Source organism: Macrobrachium nipponense, chromosome 3 (genome assembly GCF_015104395.2).
Source record: "Macrobrachium nipponense isolate FS-2020 chromosome 3, ASM1510439v2, whole genome shotgun sequence".
Classification (NCBI taxonomy): Eukaryota; Metazoa; Arthropoda; class Malacostraca; order Decapoda; family Palaemonidae; genus Macrobrachium; species Macrobrachium nipponense.
In genome coordinates this window covers 27,792,654-27,814,973 of record NC_087202.1, presented here as the reverse complement: position 1 = coordinate 27,814,973, position 22,320 = coordinate 27,792,654, and the positions used below count along the sequence as shown (strand labels likewise).

General features: G+C 42.2%; 1 protein-coding gene across 3 annotated transcripts in view; it reads right to left on the bottom strand.

Moving 5' to 3' along the window:
* The window catches only part of LOC135221673 (uncharacterized), a 159,512-nt gene that overhangs the window by 120,059 nt on the left and 17,133 nt on the right, over positions 1–22,320 (bottom strand). The gene's annotated exons all lie outside the window — the stretch shown is intronic.

Genomic DNA, 22,320 nt, shown 5'->3' with positions numbered 1-22,320 from the left:
TTTAGGGGCATCAGGGGTATCTAAACTAATTTTTCAAGTTTCTTGTCCTCAGAAAAAATCGCTTTTTTGCTTTTTCTCTGGTTTGGTTTTTTATATATAAAGTTACTATAAGGCTTTATTTCTACCTTCATTTATCTGGTGTTCATATCTTTTATTTGTAAAATGTAATAAGTGAATAAATAAATAAATACAGTAAATGATGATACAACTGGTTTTTTACTTGGGCAGAAGTTATTACATGTTTACGCTTGTCTGGTTTTGTGATTTTTTGTTGAGACGCAGTTCATCTGTCACCTACACACTACTATAAGCAGTAATAATATTTGTTTGGGTTCATCATACGTCTGGCATCGTGTCATACTGTTTATTTTGCTCCAAACTCTTCAAACCGAAATTACAGAAAGATTGGAAGTCCCTATCTGAAAAGAGGAGTTTTGGTGGTACTATGCGTACCACCTTTATGCACCCGGTGCGGTGTAGTAGACTTGAATGGTGGTACCCACCTACCTCCAAACAAACTTTCGGTAATGAAGAGGTTAAGGCCGACAATTGGTCTTGAAGCGACGCAAGAATACTCTTCGTTGGTGAAGAACCGAGGGGAGGTGAAGGGCTGCGCCTGCGAGAAGACGAGGGGCGGGGGGACGCCTCCTTCCTTCTCACAGGTACAGCAACCTGCCTCTCCGAGGCGCGAGAGAAGCGCTTCTCAGCGTCGTCCTCGGACAACGTCCTACCTCTCTTCTGTGGAGGAAACGCGTCATACGACGCAGGCGAAGACCGCAACGAGAGCGGAGAGAGGGGACGTAAAGCGTCCTCCCTAGGAAAAGTCCTTTTCAACGGACGCGAGTCTCTCCGAGCGCTCCACCCCTTGCGCGGGGAGGGCGCCTCGGAGGACGAAAAACAGTCCTTAAGGATGCGAGCCTGAGCACGCTCCTTGGCAGCCTGGGAAGTAGCAACAGGTCCTGCCGAAGGGACGCCAGATCGGTGGGGAGCCCCGTACCCCTCTTGCGGCTTTCGACATGCCCACTCCTGAGTTCTGGGAGTCCGACAGAGGTCTAGACCTAGAGGCATTATGGGGGCCGATCTGACGCCCCCTCCACAACACTAGGGGCACGATCACACACTTTACTCGAGCCGTTTTCAAGGGCCAACACTTTGGACTCTAGAGTGCGTAATGACTCTAGAATCAGAGAAAGGGCATTACCTTCTCCAGACACAGAACTAGGGCCCTCAGGCAACAACACAGGATTAGGTGAAGCAAATTCTACTGGTGTTAAAATAGGAGAAATGTTACTTCCCTTACCTTTCGTAGAACCGCTCTTGGAGGAAGACCTCCTGATCCTATCGCGCTCCAACTTACGCCGATAGGATTTATACACCTTCAATTCATCCTCAGTCAACTTTTGCATTCAATGCAACGATCAACCAGCAAACAAACATGCCCCCTACACCCATACATACTGTGTGGGGGTCTACGATGATTTCGGTAGCCTCACCTTGCAATCACTTCTCTCACACACACTCTGAAGCTCACTGAACTTGATCCGACATCACGTTCATAGAAAAGCCAATCCAAAATCCAAAAACAGTCCACTATCGCGTATGCCAATCCAACAATCCAGAGTCAAAACCAAAAGTCAATCCAGATACTTATAACGAGTCAAAATCCAAAAATCCTGGGCGGAGGTCTGTAAACAGGTGTTTACCGACCGGCGACAGAAAAAAATATGAATAGAAAATGGGAATGGTTCCTGATATCCGCCTCCCAGCGGCGGGAATGGGTACTACCACCTGGCCGCCCACTGCGTGTGCCGCGAGTTTTGAAATTCTGTCGGACTTCGGAGAATACAGCTATATATATATCTGCCAGGTAAGTTTCATGAACAAACTGTCTTTTAATGAGTTAAGATGTGACAATACGACTGAAATTAGTGATTATATAGAGAATAAAACAACACAGGAGTGCTGAATTTTCTGAAAATAAGGAATATTTATAGTAGTAGTACAGACAGAGAAACTGCATACCTGTGGCATTTGAGTCATCCTGAGGTTCCTTCTTAATAAGCAACTGATTGCTAAACAGTCCTTCTTGGAATCTGAACTTGATGCACCCGAGCAGTACGCTTCTGTTTTTTTAACTGTGACAGGTATTTGTAATATCGAAGAAATGTTTTTTTCCAACCACTAGTTGAAATTGAAGGTTCTTTTTTTTCACGTGGGGTTATGCTTCTAGGAGCTTCATCTTCAGCTAGTTCCTCACCTATCCTTAACTCAATTGACTCTTCTTCAGGTTCTAATTTGATTTTTTTTACAAGAGTTCCCTCTGGAGTGGTAGCTATCTGTATTCTCCTTTTCATCTTCTTTTTCTTCCTCTGATCACCATCTTTTTGCTTTGAACTGCCTAAAATATAAACATTTTACAAATGTCATTTTTCTAAGCATGCTGGCCATTTCCTTGAAAATATGTTTCATAACATCTCCCTGTTTATATCACAATGCTGAGGGAATCCAACCATTCCATGCATCATCAAATGTCACTCCTAAGATTTAGCAAGCTGCAAACTCGCTCTAATTGTTAGGCTTGTAAAATGGGCGGGGTCTCCCAGTAAAAAGCACTTTATATCATTTAACAAAACCTGCACTTTCCAAGTCATAAACAGACAATATTTCTGTACATTTCTGTTTCAAAATTGTTGTACATATTATGCATCTAACCCAATAACACCTAATTTTTATGTTTATTCAATAAAATAATTGAAGACACAAATCTCTTCGTTAAAAGTGTAAAGATACCTTGCCATAAACTCAGTGTGGAACATTTAATTAAAGAGCCCTTTTCCTTCCTACCACTTTCAGAAAACACAAAATAATTCTAGGTTTCTCCCTTTACTACTCACTGAAAAAATTAATACATAGTACTTGTCATCTTGTAATATGTCATATACATTTTCACACTGACCCCAAATCAAAGTCCACACAAATATGTAGTAGCCATTTTTACATTGGCATAAAATTTATTACAGAGATGCTAGAAAGCCCCTGCTGACTGGTCAAACTTTTAGTTAACATATTTCTTTGGCTAATTAAGATTTTAATTAGTTGCTTGTATTTTTACAGGTGGTGGTGCAAATACAATGATGGTTACAGCTTTCAACCTGTATAAGTTCACAAAAAATTCAACTCATTGTTAGCTAACATTATGGCTATTGAATGTCCCAAACATTAGTCTTGTCTAACAGAAAAAAATAGTAGTAGCACACTGTACAGGAAACTTTCAAGCCTCAGTCCTCTAATCAACTGAGCAGAATTTTGACCACTCCCTCAATCCTTATTTATTGATATTGCTTATTTTAAAAAAAAAAAATTATCCTTTTCACCTCAATTATTTTTTTAGTCGATTTTTGCATTCTGTGCCTTCCAAGTATAATTAACTTTTACTGGAGTTGGTCTCCAGAGTGGCTGGCTTTTTGTTTTAATTGTATTCTACATAAATAACATTACTTGTGCAGCAGCCAGCATTGCTATAAGTGTTTTATTCATAGTTCTTTAGGTGTTTAGGAATGTGTCAGTACTACATTAAGTTTAGTACTTGACATTAATCAGGTAACACGAGGTTAGTCAGCTGCATTTATTTTAATTTAAGCTTTTTATATAGACAATAACCAAAATAGTAACATGGATTATGAATGGAAAGTGACATGTACCACAATATGTAACACTAAATACCATGGTATCTAAATGAAAACTATTGTATAAGATACTTTTGTAAGCTGACAAACATTTAAATATGACAATCTTTTTAAGTAGATTTTATTTTTCCCATCTATACAAACCTGAGGTCCCTAACATTAGGAATACTATCGGAGAAGCTGGAAAACGGCTGTTAAACTCTTGAACACAGTAGTTAGGCAGTAACCACTGTCTGCCCAGATGTAATAATTCCAGTTTGTCTTACAGCCCAGGTTTCAGATTGAGGGGTGGCATAAGGCAGGCATTAGTGTAATGTAAAGAACCTCAGGTTTGCATAGTTAAGAAGAATACAATTTACTTTAAAAACTGTCATTTGTTCACACACAATATACAAACCATCAGTCCATTACATTAGGAAGTCTCACTGGTTGGAGGGAGGAATCTGAGTGAGTCTGTTTGAATTGACTGGAGTTCTCCACACTTGGACTACTACTCCTGATCAAAAGAGCGTGGAGGAGTACCCTGTCTCTGACATATTGACCAGAGTATAGGAACCGATATCAAAAGTAAAACTTTTGGACCTTTTCGAATGAGTGAGGAATCCTAACTCATACGTATAAAGGCTAGGAAGAATCTTAAAAGTTGGAGGCAGTAGGGCAATGACCTGAAAAGGTTTGTCTTATTGCCAGTCTCTCCTTCCTCCCCTTGCTAGAGGAAGAAAAACGATCACTTCTGACTAGAAAGAAAAAGAACAGGCACTCGAGCAAGTGTAGGTTCGAGTCCTATTCTCCACCCAAAGGACAAGAAGGGGGAGAAAGGAAGGATGAGGAGGAGGAGAGGCCAGTTACTCTCATAATCCCTCTCACTTCCAGAACCATAATTAGGCGAGATGCTACCTGTCCTGTTAAAGGAGTTGGGTAAGAAAACACAACTTGTTGAGCAACCACCATGTGACCAGAGAAGAAGGTTCCAAGGACTTGTGGGTAAGGCTCGAAGGTAAAAAGACATAAATGTGTCCTCCAGAGTGCAAGGGATGGACTAAGCCACAGATTTTGTAAGCTCTCCGGTGGAGTGTACAGGTGATGATGTTGTTGCTAGCTGCAGAGTACATCCTCCAAAATGTCTCACAAAGCCAGGACAAAGGCGTGTCCTTAGACACGTCTTCCTCGGGCGAGTTAGCACTAATGAAAAGTCATTGACATCCATGTTACGGATGTAGAGTCTTTTTCAGAACGCACAGCAGCACCCTAACATGACAAAGTAATGATGGATCTGGATCATGGAATACAAAGGCCAAGGAGTAAGGGATTATGAAAGGACTCGCACAAACCTGGAAACAAAAGCTGGCGGATTTGGAGTTTAGCTATGACAAATCTGAGACGGAGTCAGTCATTAGGGCTCACATCAAAGAAGGTAACCATGAAGATCATCTACCCCCTTCACCAAGGCCGGAGCGAGATGAGAGGACTTCTTGAGAGACAAGGCTCTGTCTGGTGATTCTCACAAGGGCGTGTGCTGAGCATGAGACAAGAACCCTTAACGAGAGTCAAAAGCTGTCCAGGGACCTCAGATGGCAAGACAGCATAAAGTTCTCATCAGGAGCTAAATCTCGACTGAGGAGAAACAAGGCTACTTTCAGATAAAAGACTAAGCCCAAATGTGGACTAGTCTTTACTTCAAACTGAATCAGAGAGAAGCAACTCTCGGTGGAAGTTTGTGATTTGCTGAAGAGCGGCTCTGACCAGAGAAAAAAAGTCCCGTCAACAACACCAACCAGCAAAGATGACTCCAATCCATGGAATGCTACAGGGGACTGAAAGATTATCCAGCTATTTCTGTTGCTGCTCAATGAGCAAGCCTATGCTTGCAAGGTAAGCTGGATAGTCTTTAGTCGTGAAGTCCAAGCAGGGATTTGTACTATGCCTAATGGAACTGCTCCCCGATGTCACTGACACTAGAAGGTTTCGGTCAGGAAGGAACTCTTCGCGGTTGGCCTTAAGAGGCAGAGATAGCTGGTTGGAGGTTGAAAGGCAAAGTCTTCCAGCCATCCATAATCAATTCGGATGAACATTTGTTGAACACCTTGGAAATTAGATAAATATGGAGAGAAGACGAAAATGTTGAGTTTGTCCCATGGGTCAGGTGTGATGGAGCAAAAGACCTACAGACTTCTGTTGTACCTGGCAGTAAACAGAAAGATGATAGGAAGTCTTCCAGATGACCAATCTCTCCATGAAAGATTGAGTGAAGGAAACACTCTGCCCCAATCACTTGAAACCAGAGGCTGAGCTTGCCTGCCAATACATTCCATCTGGAAATATGTTTGGCTGATAGAACATCGCGTACACTGCAGTTACACTCAAGCACCTGCAATGTCAATCGAAACAGGAGGAATATGAGACTCTCGTTTGGTGATCAATGCCACTACTGTGTTGTTGTTGCTCAACAACACCAATGGGCCTCTCAAAAACCTGAAACTTTTAGAAGGCCTGAAAGGCTGGCCTGAGATCCAGGATGTTGATAAGATGGTATATTTATCGTCTCGGTTGCACATCTTAAAGACAACCGTCCTACAGGTATGTGCCTATTACTCGGTCGGTGCATCTCATAACAGAAATCATGTCTCAAGGAGAATATGCAGGGCATTATTCACAGGCTCCTGTTGAACAAGTACCAGCCTAAATCCTTCCTCTATTCATTCAAAAAGAAAAAGTATTAAGGACAGGAAGCAGACCTTCATTTTCTAATGAAGAGAGCAAAGGCAAAGCTGCCCCAAGGGGAGGCTTCTACAGCAACAACAGGACACCGAAGATGACTAGCTCTAGCCAAACTGGCTGTTAGAGGAGACATAGTGCAAGTTTGATGGAAGATGCTGAGACCCAGAAGAAAGCAAGTACTTCTCTTGAATGATACCTACTACTGGGTCTTGGCTTTGTTATTATCAAGTTCAGAAACTCGACAAACAACCCTCCATCAAAGCTCCTGTTACAAGCATTCTTTCTTATCTCCTTCCTTCTGCCCTTTTGTCGATTGGAAAGAAGGTTGAAAGCGACACAGGTATGTGCACTTTCTCAGAAGAGAAAGAAGGCCAGGTGTTCCCGCGATCATCCTTCGATGACAGACTTCTTAGCAGCCGAGGAATAGCTGGCCCAACCCAAGCAGATACAAAGACCCAAGGGTCTTGGCCATTGCCAGGAGGACAATGGCATGTTCCTTGACTTCCGTGGTATCTACCACTTTCTGAAAGAGAGAAGCAGAACCAAATAAAGGTTCATTCCTAAGGGTCGAGACGACATCAGGACTTACAAAACTGGAGATCAGAATTAAGACAATGGCCCTTTTCTTAGCACCAGAATTGACCACAGATTCCTGTCTGTTGTTGGGTAGGAACAAAAATACACCCCCCCCCCCTGGTCTCAAGAAGGCAGAGTCCTCTCCAGGAATGATTGCATCCGAGGAGACAAAGCCTTAAAGGAGCGAAGGATCACAGACCTCATGGGAGACTGCCTGGAGGGATACCATAGTGATGTTCTCCAGGCTCGCTGTCTCGTTGCTTGACAACAAGTCCAGGTGAAGCAGACAGAAAAACCTGCAGTCCGCACAGGACCCCTCTGAGGTAAAAAGAATCACTTCTGTCGAGTCAGCGGAGGGGAAGAGAGATTGATTGTGCTTTTCGACATGAATGAACTGTTTGTCCAGAGAAAAGGTATTTGTCTGGTCAAGAACATGTCCGGAGAAAAGGTATTTATCAGGTCAAGACTGCCCTCCCAAGCAAGGAATGCAGCACCCTTTCAAAACAAACCCCTTTTCTCTCCTGGAAGACCAAGGCCATGGAGCAGTGAAATTATTCAAAGGGGATGCTGCAGTCCTATCCCCAAGATCACTGCGCCGATGAACAAAGATCTCTGCTAAATGAAAATCCAAGGTGTTTGTACTTCAAAGAAGACCCTTGAAGCCTTCCTGGGGCGCAAAACTCCCAACAAAATGTAAAACCTTGTCGCCAAATTCCAAAAAGAGACAAAATTATCAGAATTCTCTCTGTCTGCCTTGCACCTCTTAGAACAACCAAGGGTCAAGAGAACAGGAAAGGAGAATAGGCATTCCTATCTGTTCTGTTAGAAAAACCAGCAGGAGGGGTAGACAGTAGGCAGTCATCAACCTGTGATGATAGCAGCACAGGGAAGGATGGTGCTTATGCCATGTGTTGACAGCTCCTATAAAATAATTAGTAGATAATATATGGAGCATTGTAATGTATGTCATATGATACCTGATGGATTGTCTGACAGTGTTGGTGTGTACGAGAAAACTTAGGATGAGATGAACATTTGTCAGCGCATATGAAGTTGTTTTGTAAACGGTAGTTCTCGCGAGGAATGAAGAGGTATTTGGGTCTTGGACATTTGGGTAACTCACCAGCCGAATACTGACCTGCTAACCTGGATCATGTCAAGGGACTTCTATGTCACAGAGAGTGGCGAAACAATGTTCTAGAACAATCTCTCTCTCTCTCTCTCTCTCTCTCTCTCTCTCTCTCTCTCTCTCTCTCTCTCTCTCTCTCCTACAGAGATGTATGTTTTATATTAATGTATACAGCAATAATAACAATTCATTAAAGAAAATACTAATGTGAATTTGTAAGGTTTTAGTTTATAAATTTGAAAAATTATGTAAGAATGAAGGAAATCCCAGTCTTCTCTCTCTAACTCCAGGTACTAAAGCTGTTAAATATATCAAGTAATGGGAAGGAGGGGGAGGAGCTGTGTGTTTGTTGCCACCAAGTGTTCATGCATTTCTTTCTCTCCTCAGTTTACCCCAAGACTCGTGAATTTTTGTAGTCATGTACTATAATGTTTTTCAATACTTTCAAAATAATAATAATAATGATCACCACAACGACAGTCATCAACAGCCTGAGATTGGAGCTACAGAGGCAAAAAGGAAGAAATGGACAAGAGAAGAAAATAAGGAAATATGGAGATGCTACATCAGAAGCAACCCGAGGAGGGAGAGGATATAGAAGAAGATTGATCAACATCTGGAATGAGAGGAATAACACCCCCCAAACAGAGCAGAGGCTGGCAGACCAAGTAAGGAGCATAAAGAAAAAGAACTGGCTCTCCCCAACAGAAAAGAGAAGAACTGGAAAGGGAAATGTCACACGACAACGAATTACACGAAGACGAACTGAGAGACGATGCCACAGAAGACGACAGGGAGGATGAAGTATCAAACAACGACACACGAAGAAACACCGACGAAGTAACAGAGAGGACGGAATGGGTAGAAAAGATTAGACAATGGATGGAGCCAGATACAGAGAGAACAAAGATCCCCTCTATGAAAGCCTACAACACCAAAAGAAATTAAGGGAGAAAACAAGTGAGGTTCAATGAAATAATGGGCCCTAATACACACCACCAGTATCACAGAAACAAATAACTTGACATATGCAGGAGCAAGATTAGTAGCAGAACTGATGGGGATTCGAACACCAACACCACCGTCACAACCAACCCAACAGAAAACAGCAACCTCCTTGGAAAAGGCGCCTGGAAAAGCAAATCATGGTGATGAGATCTGACTTGAGTAAACTGAAAGAGATGGCAGAAAAAAGGCTAAGAAGCAAGAAAACAAGGGAGGAACTCACGAGAAATACAAAGTACAAGAGAGGGGACTAAAACAACACAATAGAAGATGTAAAACAGAGGCTTAAGGCCAAAGCACACAAGATCCAACGGTACATGAACAGGAATAATGGATCCAACAGAACAAACTATTCGGAACCAACCAGAAAAGACTATACAGCCACTAAGAGGGGAAGACAACCACCCAGAAATTCCTGAAGCCGAACCAAGTAAGACACTCTGGGAAAACATATGGAGCAATCCGGTATCACACAACAAACATGCAACATGGCTCCAGGAAGTCAAGGAAGAAGAAACGGGAGAATAAAACAAAGATTCACAGACATCACGACAGACACAGTCAGACACCAACTAAAGGAAATGCCAAACTGGAAAGCCCCAGGTCCCGATGAAGTCCATGGATACTGGCTCAAAAACTTCAAGGCCCTACACCCACGAATAGCAGAACAACTCCAGCATTGTATCTCAAATCACCAAGCACCCAAATGGATGACCACAGGAAGAACATCCTTAGTACAAAAAAGACAAGAGTAAGGGAAATATAGCCAGTAACTACAGGCCTATCACCTGCCTACCAATAATGTGGAAGTTACTAACAGGTATCATCAGTGAAAGGCTATACAACTACCTAGAGGACAAACACCATCCCCCACCAACAGAAAGGCTGCAGAAGGAAGTGTAGGGGCACAAAAGACCAGCTCCTGATAGACAAAATGGTAATGAAGAACAGTAGGAGAAGGAAAACCAACCTAAGCATGGCATGGATAGACTATAAGAAAGCCTTCGACATGATACCACACACATGGCTAATAGAATGCCTGAAAATATATGGGGCAGAGGAAAATACCATCAGCTTCCTCAAAAATACAATGCGCAACTGGAATACAATACTTACAAGCTCTGGAATAAGACTAGCAGAGGTTAATATCAGGAGAGGGATCTTCCAGGGCGACTCACTGTCCCCACTACTCTTCGTAGTAGCCATGATTCCCATGACAAAAGTACTACAGAAGATGGATGCCGGGTACCAACTCAAGAAAAGAGGCAACAAATCAACCATCTGATGTTCATGGACGACATCAAGCTGTATGGTAAGAGCATCAAGGAAATAGATACCCTAATCCAGACTGTAAGGATTGTATCTGGGGACATCAGGATGGAGTTTGGAATAGAAAAATGCACCTTAGTCAACATACAAAAAGGCAAAGTAACGAGAACTGAAGGGATAAGCTACCAGATGGGAGCAACATCAAACACATAGATGAGACAGGATACAAATACCTGGGAATAATGGAAGGAAGGAGGATATAAAACACCAAGAGATGAAGGACACGATCAGGAAAGAATATATGCAGAGAACTCAAGGCGATACTCAAGTCAAAACCCAAACGCCGGAAATATGATAAAAGCCATAAAACACCATGGGCAGTGCCCAGTAATCAGATACAGCGCAGGAATAGTGGAATGGGGGACGAAGGCAGAAACTCCGCAGCATAGATCAGAAAACCAGAAACAAATGACAATACACAAAGCACTACACCCAAGAGCAAATACGGACAGACTATACATAACACGAAAGGAAGGAGGGAGAGGAACTACTAAGTATAGAGGACTGCGTCAACATCGAAAACAGAGCACTGGGGCAATATCTGAAAACCAGTGAAGACGAGTGCTAAAGAGTGCATGGGAAGAAGGACTAATAAAAGTATCAGACCCAGAAATATACCCAGACACAGAGACAGGAGAAAGACAGAAAGAACAGAGGACTGGCACAACAAACCAATGCACGGACAATACATGAGACAGACTAAAGAACTAGCCAGCGATGACAATTGGCAATGGCTACAGAGGGGAGAGCTAAAGAAGGAAACTGAAGGAATGATAACAGCGGCACAAGATCAGGCCCTAAGAACCAGATATGTTCAAAGTACGATAGACGGAAATAACATCTCTCCCATATGTAGGAAGTGCAATACGAAAAATGAAACCATAAACCACATAGCAGTGAATGCCCGGCACTTGCACAGAACCAGTACAAAAAGAGGCATGATTCAGTAGCAAAAGCCCTCCACTGGAGCCTGTGCAAGAAACATCAGCTACCTTGCAGTAATAAGTGGTACGAGCACCAACCTGAAGGAGTGATAGAAAACGATCAGGCAAAGATCCCTCTGGGACTATTGGTATCAGAACGGATAGGGGGATACGTGCAAACAGACCAGACGTGACGTTGATTGACAAAGTCAAGAAGAAAGTATCACTCATTGATGTCGCAATACCATGGGACACCAGAGTTGAAGAGAAAGAGAGGGAAAAAAGGGATAAGTATCAAGATCTGAAAATAGAAATAAGAAGGATATGGGATATGCCAGTGGAAATCTTACCCATAATCATAGGAGCACTAAGGCACGATCCCAAGATCCCTGAAAAGGAATCTAGAAAAACTAGAGGCTGAAGTAGCTCCAGGACTCATGCAGAAGAGTGTGATCCTAGAAACGGCACACATAGTAAGAAAAGTGATTGACTCCTAAGGAGGCAGGATGCAACCCGGAACCCCACACTATAAATACCACCCAGTCGAATTGGAGGACTGTGTAGAGCAAAAAAAAAAAAAAAAAAAAAAAAAAAAAAAAAAATAATAATAATAATAATAATAACAATAATAATAATAATAATATTAACAATAATATTAATATACCTGTAATTACAAAATTCACATTATGTGATAGTATTTTAAAGAAATACAATAATCTATCCATTTCACTCTTTTAATTAAGGACAACTTCTCTCTCTCTCTCTCTCTTGCCACATAAGATATGTATACCATAGTGGTAACTCCCTCCCTCTGTTTCGCTGGAAGCATTATAAGTAGTTTCTAAGAGAACAGATAGATAAACACACACAAACACACACACACACTCTCTCTCTCTCTCTCTTTTACTGAGATGAAAGAATTTTTATGGTACTAGTATGTAAAATGTTTGTTGATATTTTCTGTTGTTAATAATAGTAAAAATAATAATAATAATAATAATAATAATAATAATAATAATAATAATAATAATAATAATAATAATAATAATAAGAAAATGGCCCAAACTGGAAAGCCCCAGGTCCCGATGAAGTCCATGGATACTGGCTCAAAAACTTCAAGGCCCTACACCCATGAATAGCAGAACAACTCCAGCATTGTATCTCAAATCACCATGTACCCAAATGGATGACCACAGGAAGAATCCTTAGTACAAAAAGGCAAGAGTAAGGGAAATATAGCCAGTAACTACAGGCCTATCACCTGCCTACCAATAATGTGGAAGTTACTAACAAGTATCATCAGTGAAAGGCTATACAACTACCTAGAGGAGACAAACACCATCCCCCACCAACAGAAAGGCTGCAGAAGGAAGTGTAGGGGCACAAAAGACCAGCTCCTGATAGACAAAATGGTAATGAAGAACAGTAGGAGAAGGAAAACCAACCTAAGCATTGGCATGGATAGACTATAAGAAAGCCTTCGACATGATACCACACACATGGCTAATAGAATGCCTGAAAATATATGGGGCAGAGGAAAACACCATCAGCTTCCTCAAAAATACAATGCGCAACTGGAATACAATACTTACAAGCTCTGGAATAAGACTAGCAGAGGTTAATATCAGGAGAGGGATCTTCCAGGGCGACTCACTGTCCCCATTACTCTTCGTAGTAGCCATGATTCCCATGACAAAAGTACTACAGAAGATGGATGCTGGGTACCAAGTCAAGAAAAGAGGCAACAGAATCAACCATCTGATGTTCATCGACGACATCAAGCTGTATGGTAAGAGCATCAAGGAAATAGATACCCTAATCCAGATTGTATCTAGGGACATCAGGATGGAGTTTGGAATAGAAAAATGCACCTTAGTCAACATACAAAAAGGCAAAGTAACGAGAACTGAAGGGATAAAGCTACCAGATGGGATCAACATCAAACACATAGATGAGACTGGATACAAATACCTGGGAAGGAGGGGATATAAAACACCAAGAGATGAAGGACACGATCAGGAAAGAATATATGCAGAGACTCAAGGCGATACTCAAGTCAAAACTCAACGCCGGAAATATGATAAAAGCCATAAACACATGGGCAGTGCCAGTAATCAGATACAGGGCAGGAATAGTGGAATGGACAAAGGCAGAACTCTGCAGCATAGATCAGAAAACCAGGAAACATATGACAATACACAAAGCACTACACCCAAGGGCAAATACGGACAGACTATACATAACACGAAAGGAAGGAGGGAGAGGACTACTGAGTATAGAGGACTGCGTCAACATCGAGAACAGAGCACTGGGGCAATATCTGAAAACCAGTGAAGACGAGTGGCTAAAGAGGGTATGGGAAGAAAGACTAATAAAAGTAGACGAAGACCCAGAAATATACAGACAGGAGAATGACAAACAGAACAGAGGACTGGCACAACAAACCAATGCATGGACAATACATGAGACAGACTAAAGAACTAGCCAGCGGGTTCGGTTTTAGAAGAGACAAGCCTTTGTTTCTCCTGAGTGGGGAAAGCCACCAAGTCAGATCCTTTTTCACCCGTTAGGATCAGGAAGGAGTCGGCAAGGTCTCCTGACCTTTGATCCCACATCAGTTTTAGATAAAATTGTAGGGGTCTCAAGTGAAGCCTTCCTAGAGAGAAGAACTGTTCCAGCGAGGAAAGTGTCCCCAGCAGACTCAGCCACTCCCTCGCGGAGCTTCGTTCTCTCTCTAAGAAGGTCATCACCTTCTCTATGCCCCGTTCGATTCTTTCCGGGGATGGAGACACTAGAAAACCCTGAGAATCCATCCGAATCCCCAGATATATGATGTTCTGGGTGGGGACCATCTGCGATTTCTCGTGGTTGATTATCAGTCCAAGGGACTGGGCCATTCGTTAAGTCAAATGCATGTCCTCCAGACATTGGTTCTCCGACTTGGCCCGAATAAGCCAGTCGTCCAGATAAAGAGATATTCTCACCCCTTCCAGATGCAACCATCTGGCTACATTTTTCATAAGCCCCGTGAATACTTGTGGAGCCGTCGACAGACCGAAGCACAAAGCCCTGAATTGAAAGATCCTTCCTTGTATCATAAATCTTAGGTACTTCCTGGAGGATTGATGTATCGGTACATGGAAGTACGTGTCCTGAAGGTCCAGGGAAACCATCCAATCTCCTGCACGGAGAGCAGCAAGAACCGAAGAGGTTGTCTCCATGGAGAACTTCCTCTTCTCTACAAAGCGATTCAGAGCGCTTACGTCCAGAACTGGTCTCCACCCCCCCGAGGCTTTCGGCACGAGGAACAGGCGATGGTAGAATCCTTGGGAGTGGGGATCCTGGACTGGTTCTATGGCTCCCTTCTCCAGCATCTGATCTACCATCAGAAGAAGGGTTTGTCGCATAGCGGGGGTCTTTGTAATTAGCTGCAAGTTCCCTCGGGGTTGAAGTTAAGGGAGGTCTTTCCATGAAGGGGATAAGATATCCTTTTCTTAAGATAGAGAGGGACCAGTTGTCTGCTCCTCTCTGTGCCCAGGCTTCTGCGAACTCGAGAAGCCTGGCACCTACAGAAGTCTGGAGGACTTGAATTCTATTTAGCCCTCTTGAAGGGCCTGATAGAGGATCTACCACGCTTGTCCTGATATCTTCCTCTGGAAGGGGTTCTTTGTGAAGGGCCACCTCGAAAGGGCGCTTGAGAAGGAAGTTTCTCCTTCTTGACGGAGGAAGCAGCTGGTCTAGCCCTCCTTGCAGACTGTGCCAACAGGTCTTGAGTAGCCTTTTCCGCCAGGGAGTGAGAGATATCCTTAACCAATTTGTTCGGGAACAACTGGTTAGACAGAGGGGCGTAGAGCAAGGACGCCCTCTGGACCTGAGAAACGGATCTGGTAAGGAAAGAGCTATAGACTGCTCTCTTCTTCAAAATACCAGCCCCGAAGAGAGAGGCCAACTCCCCCGATCCGTCCCTGACTGCCTTATCCATGCAGGACAGAATGCTGTTAAGTTCTTCATGGTCCCAAAAACTCTGGATCCAGAGTCTTCCTGGCCAGTGCCCAAGGGGACCAATCTAAAAAGTTGGCCGTCGGGAGGGAATGCCTTCTTGTGGAATCCACTAAGGTAGAGAAGTCTGCCTCAGCCGATGAGGGGAGTCCCAACCCCATTGGCTCTCCCGTCTCGTACCATATCCCCTGCCTGCCAGAGAGCTTGGAGGGAGGGCAGGAAAAAACTGTTTTGCCCGACTCTTCCTTAGACTTAAGCCAATTGCCCACGGATTGCAATGCTTTCTTCATCGAACTGGTAGATCACATTTTGAGGAAGGAGGAGCTCTTTGAAGTCTTCGTGCTCGAGAAAAAGAGAACCGAGGAGAGGGAGGAGCAAGCTGGGCTAAGAGCATCACCGAACTCCTGTACCAGCAGGATGCTAGGTCTTGAAGTCGGAAAGAGCTGCTAACTCTTGGGACTTCCTCTTCCGATACTTCTTCGAAGTTTTTCTTCTCTAAGTTAACACAAGGACGTCCGTGTGAAGCGAACTACCTCCTCTGCACGTCTGATAGGAGACACCCGTCTAGATGAGGCCGAGAGTTTGGTGGGAGAAGGACGTCTGGTCGGAGAGTCGCTTCTCTCTGCAGAAGAGTGCCTACTAGGCACCAAATGTCTGTCCGGTGAGTCGCGGCTGACGGAAGGAGAGCGCCTGAAAGGCAAAGATCGCTGGATGGCGCCGCGTGCCTGTCTGGCGTGCGCTGCGAGCGGCGCGTGGCTGGTGCCGAGCGCCTGGTCAGTGACCAAGAGCCTACTAGGGAAGGGAGAGATGCGCCAATGTGCGTGGAGAATCGATCGCGTGCTGGAGGACGGAGAGCGCGGTTTCTGGCACCGGAGAGCTTGGCTGACGCTGTGGGCCTACTTGAAGCCAAGGGCCTACTAGGAGAGGGCGTTTGTCTGTGAGTAGAGCTTCCCTCCTGCGAAGATCGTTTGAGAGGAGGGGATAGCCTAACAGGTGTAGAGCGTCTGTCAGGCGAAAAGCGCCTATCAGGGTGAGAGCGTCTGACAGGGGAGAGGCGCTTGGAGCTTCTTGGGGAAGGGCTCCTATCCCGAGATGCACTCCTCTTGCGAGGAGGGAGCCTAGACTTCTTAACCGGGAGCGCAACATCCTTTTTGCGGGGAGGGTCGCTAACCAGAGCACCCATCAGCGACGAAAGTTGTTCCTGCAGGTTTACCAAGAATCGTTTGGTAGTCGTCTCCTGATCGTCCTCTGAAGGCGGCGAGAGAGGCTTAGAAGAGGAAGGAAGAGCTGTACGAGGAGCAGGACTGACTGGGGCTCTCCTGGCTCTCTTCCTGTCCATAGGGGACTCCCTCAGGAAAGCGTTCCGGGCTGGAGTCAACATACTGCTGGGAGCCTTCCAGGCTCTCTTCAAGGGACGAGATTCCTCAGCTGAACTCCATCCGCGTCGAGGAGAAGCCGAGTCCGAAGAAGAAAAGCACTTCTTAAGGATGCCTTTACTACGGCGATCCCTGGCAGTCTGGGACGAAACTACAGAACCTGCCAAAGGGACGCCTGATCGGTGGGGATTCTCCACAACCTCCTTACGGTTTTTGACATTCCTCCTCCACTGGGCCTGGGAGTTTGGAAGAGGTCTAGACCTGGGAGCGTTGAGGAGCCGATCACTGCAATGGGAACACTGTACTCACTGATCACATCATTCTTACTTTGCAAAGCAAGCATTTGCAGCTCCATCCTGCGAAGAGCGGCTTTCATATTAGCCATCTCCAAGAAACGATCGCAAGGTTCGCAGCAGTCAGGTGAAGGGAGAAGGGGCTGAAATCAGTAGGAGAGGATGCTAGAAACTACGTTTGGGTCAGGAATTAATGTGCCCTCAACTGGCTCGTTAGAACGAGACCTACTGGCACTTCTAGACGAAGCCTTCCTAATCCTATCTTTCTCAAGCTTCCTCAAATAAGAAGAGAGAGAATTCCATCCTTCTTCATTTAGGCCTTCACACTCAGTACAAGGATTATTAATAGTACATTCATTCCCTGACACCTCATGCATACAGTGTGAGGGTCTACCGAACCTTTCGGTAGCCTCACCTTACATCCTTCCATCACATACTCTATATACACTACCAGAGTCTGACATTATAAGAAAAATCCAAAAGCGTAATCCAAAAACAATCCACAATAGCTTATGCCAAACCAACGATCCAATACTTCACCAAAATACTGTCCAGAAGATCAACGGCAAACGAAATAAGAAAATCAGGTCAGGAGGAACCAACAATGGTGTTGTTGGAACCGGCGACAGAGAAAATCTGATTAGAAAACGGGAACGATTCCTAGTCCCGCCACCCAGCGGCGGGAGGGTAGATCACCTGACCTACCTGTAGTGTGTGCCACGAAATTTGAATTTCTGTCGGGAACGTCGGAGACTATAGCTAAGTATATATCTGCCGGGGAAGTTGCATGTACAAAAACTATAACTGTAATTACAAAATTCATATGTGAGTATTTTAAATACAATACATAATCTCTCTCTCTCTCTCTCTCTCTCTCTCTCTCTCTCTCTCTCTCTCTCTCTCTCTCTCTCTCTCTCTCTGTGTTATTGGCTGTTTATATATTTCTAATGATAAAATGTTTAAGATGACTTTGAAATGATATTAATACCGATTCAATGGTATATTTGATGTAGGATGATACTTTAAGTATACATTTGGTATTTAAACTTTCAAGATAGGCAGATATAGGCATTTTTAGAAGGGAGTTCTAACTATTTGAGGGTTTGAACTATTCGCATGGGTGCCTGGTACACATTCCCCACGAATACGGGGGGTCCACTGTAATGTACAACCTGAGGGAAAGACTGACGTCTTAACCATTAACCCTTAAACGCCAAAGGGGTATAATAAAAATCGTCTCCCGTATGCTGAGGGGGACTCAGAGTGAGCGCCGAAGCGGAAAAAATATTTTTTTCAAAAAATCACAGCGAGCTTAAATTTTAAGATTAAGAGTTAATTTTTGGCTCCTTTTTTTGTCATTGCCTGAAGTTTAGTATGCAACCACCAGAAATGAAAAAAAATATCATTATCATATATAAATAATGCAATATATGATAGCGAGAAAACAAAATTTCATATATAATTGTATTCAAATCGCGCTGTGACAAAACGGTTAAAGCTAACGAGTTCATTTTTGTTGTTGTATTGTACACTAAATTGCAATCATTTTGGTATATAACACATTGTAAAACGATCAAAGCAACACAGAAAAAATATTATCACAATATGATGCATGAATTCGTAACACAAAGACGTACAAAAATTTTTTTGTCAAAAAGTCACCATAAATCAAAATATTGTTCTAGAGACTTCCAATTTGTTTCAAAATGAAGATGAATGATTGAATATTACTATACTGTAAGAGTTTTAGCTTACAATTGCAGTTTTCGACCATTTCGGACGAGTTAAAGTTGACCGAATGTCAAATTTTTTTTATATAATTTTTGTATATGCAAATATTTCGAAAATGAGAAAAGCTGCAACCTTCAATTATTTTTGGTTGTATTTAAATGAAATTGTGCACATTTTCATATATAAAACTCTATGAAATGCAGCAAATATTCCGAGAATGCGACGTACGCATTTCGGAGATTTGCGGCGGAGCGAGCGGAGGGAAGGAAAGTTTTTTTTTTTAATTCACCATAAATCTAAATATTGGGCTAGAGACTTCGAATTTGTTTCAAAATGAAGATAAATGACTGAATATTACTAGACTGTAAGAGTTTTAGCTTACAATTGCGTTTTTCGACCATTTTTTTCTACATGAAATTGCGCACATCTTCATAATAAAACTTTATGTAACAGCTAATTTAAAATGGTGCAAACATTACGACAATCGCACATATGATTTTTTCGGAAGAGTTACCACGCGGACGTAAGGAAATTTTTTTTTTTTTTTTTTATAAATTCACCATAAATCGAAATATTGTGCTAGAGACTTCCAATTTGTTGCAAAATGAAGATAAATGACTGAATATTACTAGAATATAAGAGTTTTAGCTTACAATTGCATTTTTCAACCATTTCGGTAGTCAAAGTTGACCGAAGGTTGAAATTTTGGCACTTATCGTTATTTATATGAAAATATTTCAAAACTGATAAAAGCTACAACCATGGATTGTTTTTAGTTGTATTGTGCATGAAATTGCGCACATTTCCATATATAAAACTTTATTTAACAGCTAATTTAAAATGGTGCAAACATTACGACAATCCCACGTATGATTTTTTCGGAAGTTACCGCACAGACATAAAGAAAAAGTTTTTTTTCATAAATTCACCATAAATCGAAATATTGTGCTAGAGAGTTCCAATTTGTTGCAAAATGAAGGTAAATAATTGAATATTACTAAAATATAAGATTTTTAGCTTACAATTGCGTTTTTTGACCATTTCGGTAGAGTCAAAGTTGACTGAAGGTTGAAATTTTGGCACTTATCATTATTTATATAAAAATATTTCAAAACTGATAGAAGCTACAACCATGAGTATTTTTTTGTTGTATTCTACATGAAATTGCGCACATTTTCATATATAATACTCCATGTAACGGCTAATTTAAAATGGCGCAAAAATTATGTCAAAGTGACAAAATAATTTCTGAGATATGTCACTAATACTTTTTAGTGTGATAAGAAAGAAATTCGCGCTTGCAGCCTGCGTAATGATTGTAAACAAAACATCACCTTGATCCGTGAACTCCCAGCATCCCCCAAGGCGTGTGATTCAAAAGTTTTTGGCTGGTAGGCCTTTAAGTATTTTTCTGCAAATTTTTAAAAAAACTTTTCTATGTCAACGTAAAATACGTCAATCGGCACTTGACAGACAATTTATCTCGACATAAAATATGTCTAATCGGCGTTAAAGGGTTAATGGACGAATTAATCCTTGGGAGTAGTAATAACAGGTTTGGGGTGGTGGACAGACTGACCCTGTAAACAATATTACGCGCCATCGATTTGGAAAGAATCGGGCGGGAAAGAGGTGCCAATACTTCTAATGCTCATAAATTCACTAATGATATCTTTTACACTGGCTAAAATCACGAGTGTGGGCGTCTCAGGATTTCAGTAGTTTATTTGTTTGTTTGTATGGTTATTTTACATTGCATGGAACCAGTGGTTATTCAGCAATGGGGACCAATGGCTTTATGTGACTTCCAAACCACGTCGAGAGTGAACTTCTGTCACCAGAAATACACATCTCTCACACCTCAATGGAATGCCCGAAAATAAAATTCGCGGCTACCGAGGTGGCAGGCCAAGACCATACCGATTACGCCACTGAGGCTTGGGACTTCAGTAGTACTTGTGACCTGACAGGAGAATGTTTTGTCTCTCTCACATGACATCTTTTTGTAAATTTGCTTGTAAATATACCAAGGGGTTGCTGTTGTTTTTTATTCTTGTCTTTTACGATAGTATGCCAGTTGTAAATGTACCGGGAGGAAGAAAAGAGGACAAAGGGGAGGCTACCAAGGGTGTCATCGGAAGCGAAACAACTTTCCGGCGATGCTCGGCAACCTCCCTGTGAAATTTCCTCCCTGCAAACTCACCCACAGTGCAAGCAGCGAAGAACATCACTCAACACAAGTCACAAAAGAAATAGTCACGCAAATTTTAAAAGCAGAGGACATAAGGATAAATGATAAGGGAGCAAATATTATGCTACTAACAATAACAAACAGAATATACAGGCAGTCCCGGTTAAAGGGCAGGGGGGGTTCCATTCCTGGGGGCCTGACACTAAGCGAAATTCACCTCTCACCGAAATTCAAAAGTCTAAGGGCATCACAATCCACCCTATGATGCCCTAGACTGGTTAACGATGCCTATTTTGCCCTAATATGTAATAACTCTTTAATGAAAATGTGGAATTTCATTTGCCTAATCATTTACTATGGTCTGCCTGTTAATAATACAAATTCTTAATGTCAGATTCAATTAAATTACTGGTAAATCTTGGCTTAGTATGACAGAGAGAGAGAGAGAGAGAGAGAGAGAGAGAGAGAGAGAGAGAGAGAGAGAGAGAGAGAGAGAGAGAGAGAGAGAGAGTCCCCTTTTTCAGACTGCTAACATTTTCTCCATCTCTTTATTTATCATATCTTCTAGTTAGATTAGCTAAAAAAGGGATTTTGAGAATGATAAAAGTATTGTTAGTACAGTTATAATCATTGACTAGACGCTTCCGCCATAAACAACTGAACAATAACAGTTGTTTTGCTACAACAGCCGAACCAAATCTGATGATAACAATGTTTTGCTTGCATTTTAGCCATTGTGCGATAGTAAAAAATTACCTTAGTTATGTTACGAATGATGTTAATTAAGTAGAACAGGACTTAAATATTTTTGCATTACACCTTTATTTGGTATGGAGAAAATATTGGCAAGAAAATATACTAGTACTACTAAATTTAACCTGCAGTTGTACTGAAGCTGAGAAAACAAAATGTTCACGCTGTCACTGCTAATGGCTTTAAATTATCGTGCATCAGCAAAATGGATGCAACTCTACCGCAAATAATAGTGGAGAAAAAGTATTTTATTAACCCCTAAACACCGAGCCGCTATTTCCCAAAGTGTCTCTCATATGCCGGCGGCGTTCAGGAGTTAGCGCCGAAGCGGAGACAAAATTTTTTTTTCTTTTTTAATCACAGCACGCTTAGTTTTTAAGATTAAGAGTTCATTTTTTTGGCTCAACGGTTAAATCTAATGAGTTAATTTTTTTCATTGTATTGTACACTAAATTACAATGATTTTGGTATATAAAAAATTGTAAAACGATCAAAGCAACAGAGAAAATATTATCACAAAAATTATGCATGAATTCGTAAAGCGCGGACGTAAAAAAAAAAGTTTTTTTTTGTTTTAAATTCATCATAAATCGAAATATTGTGCTACAGAC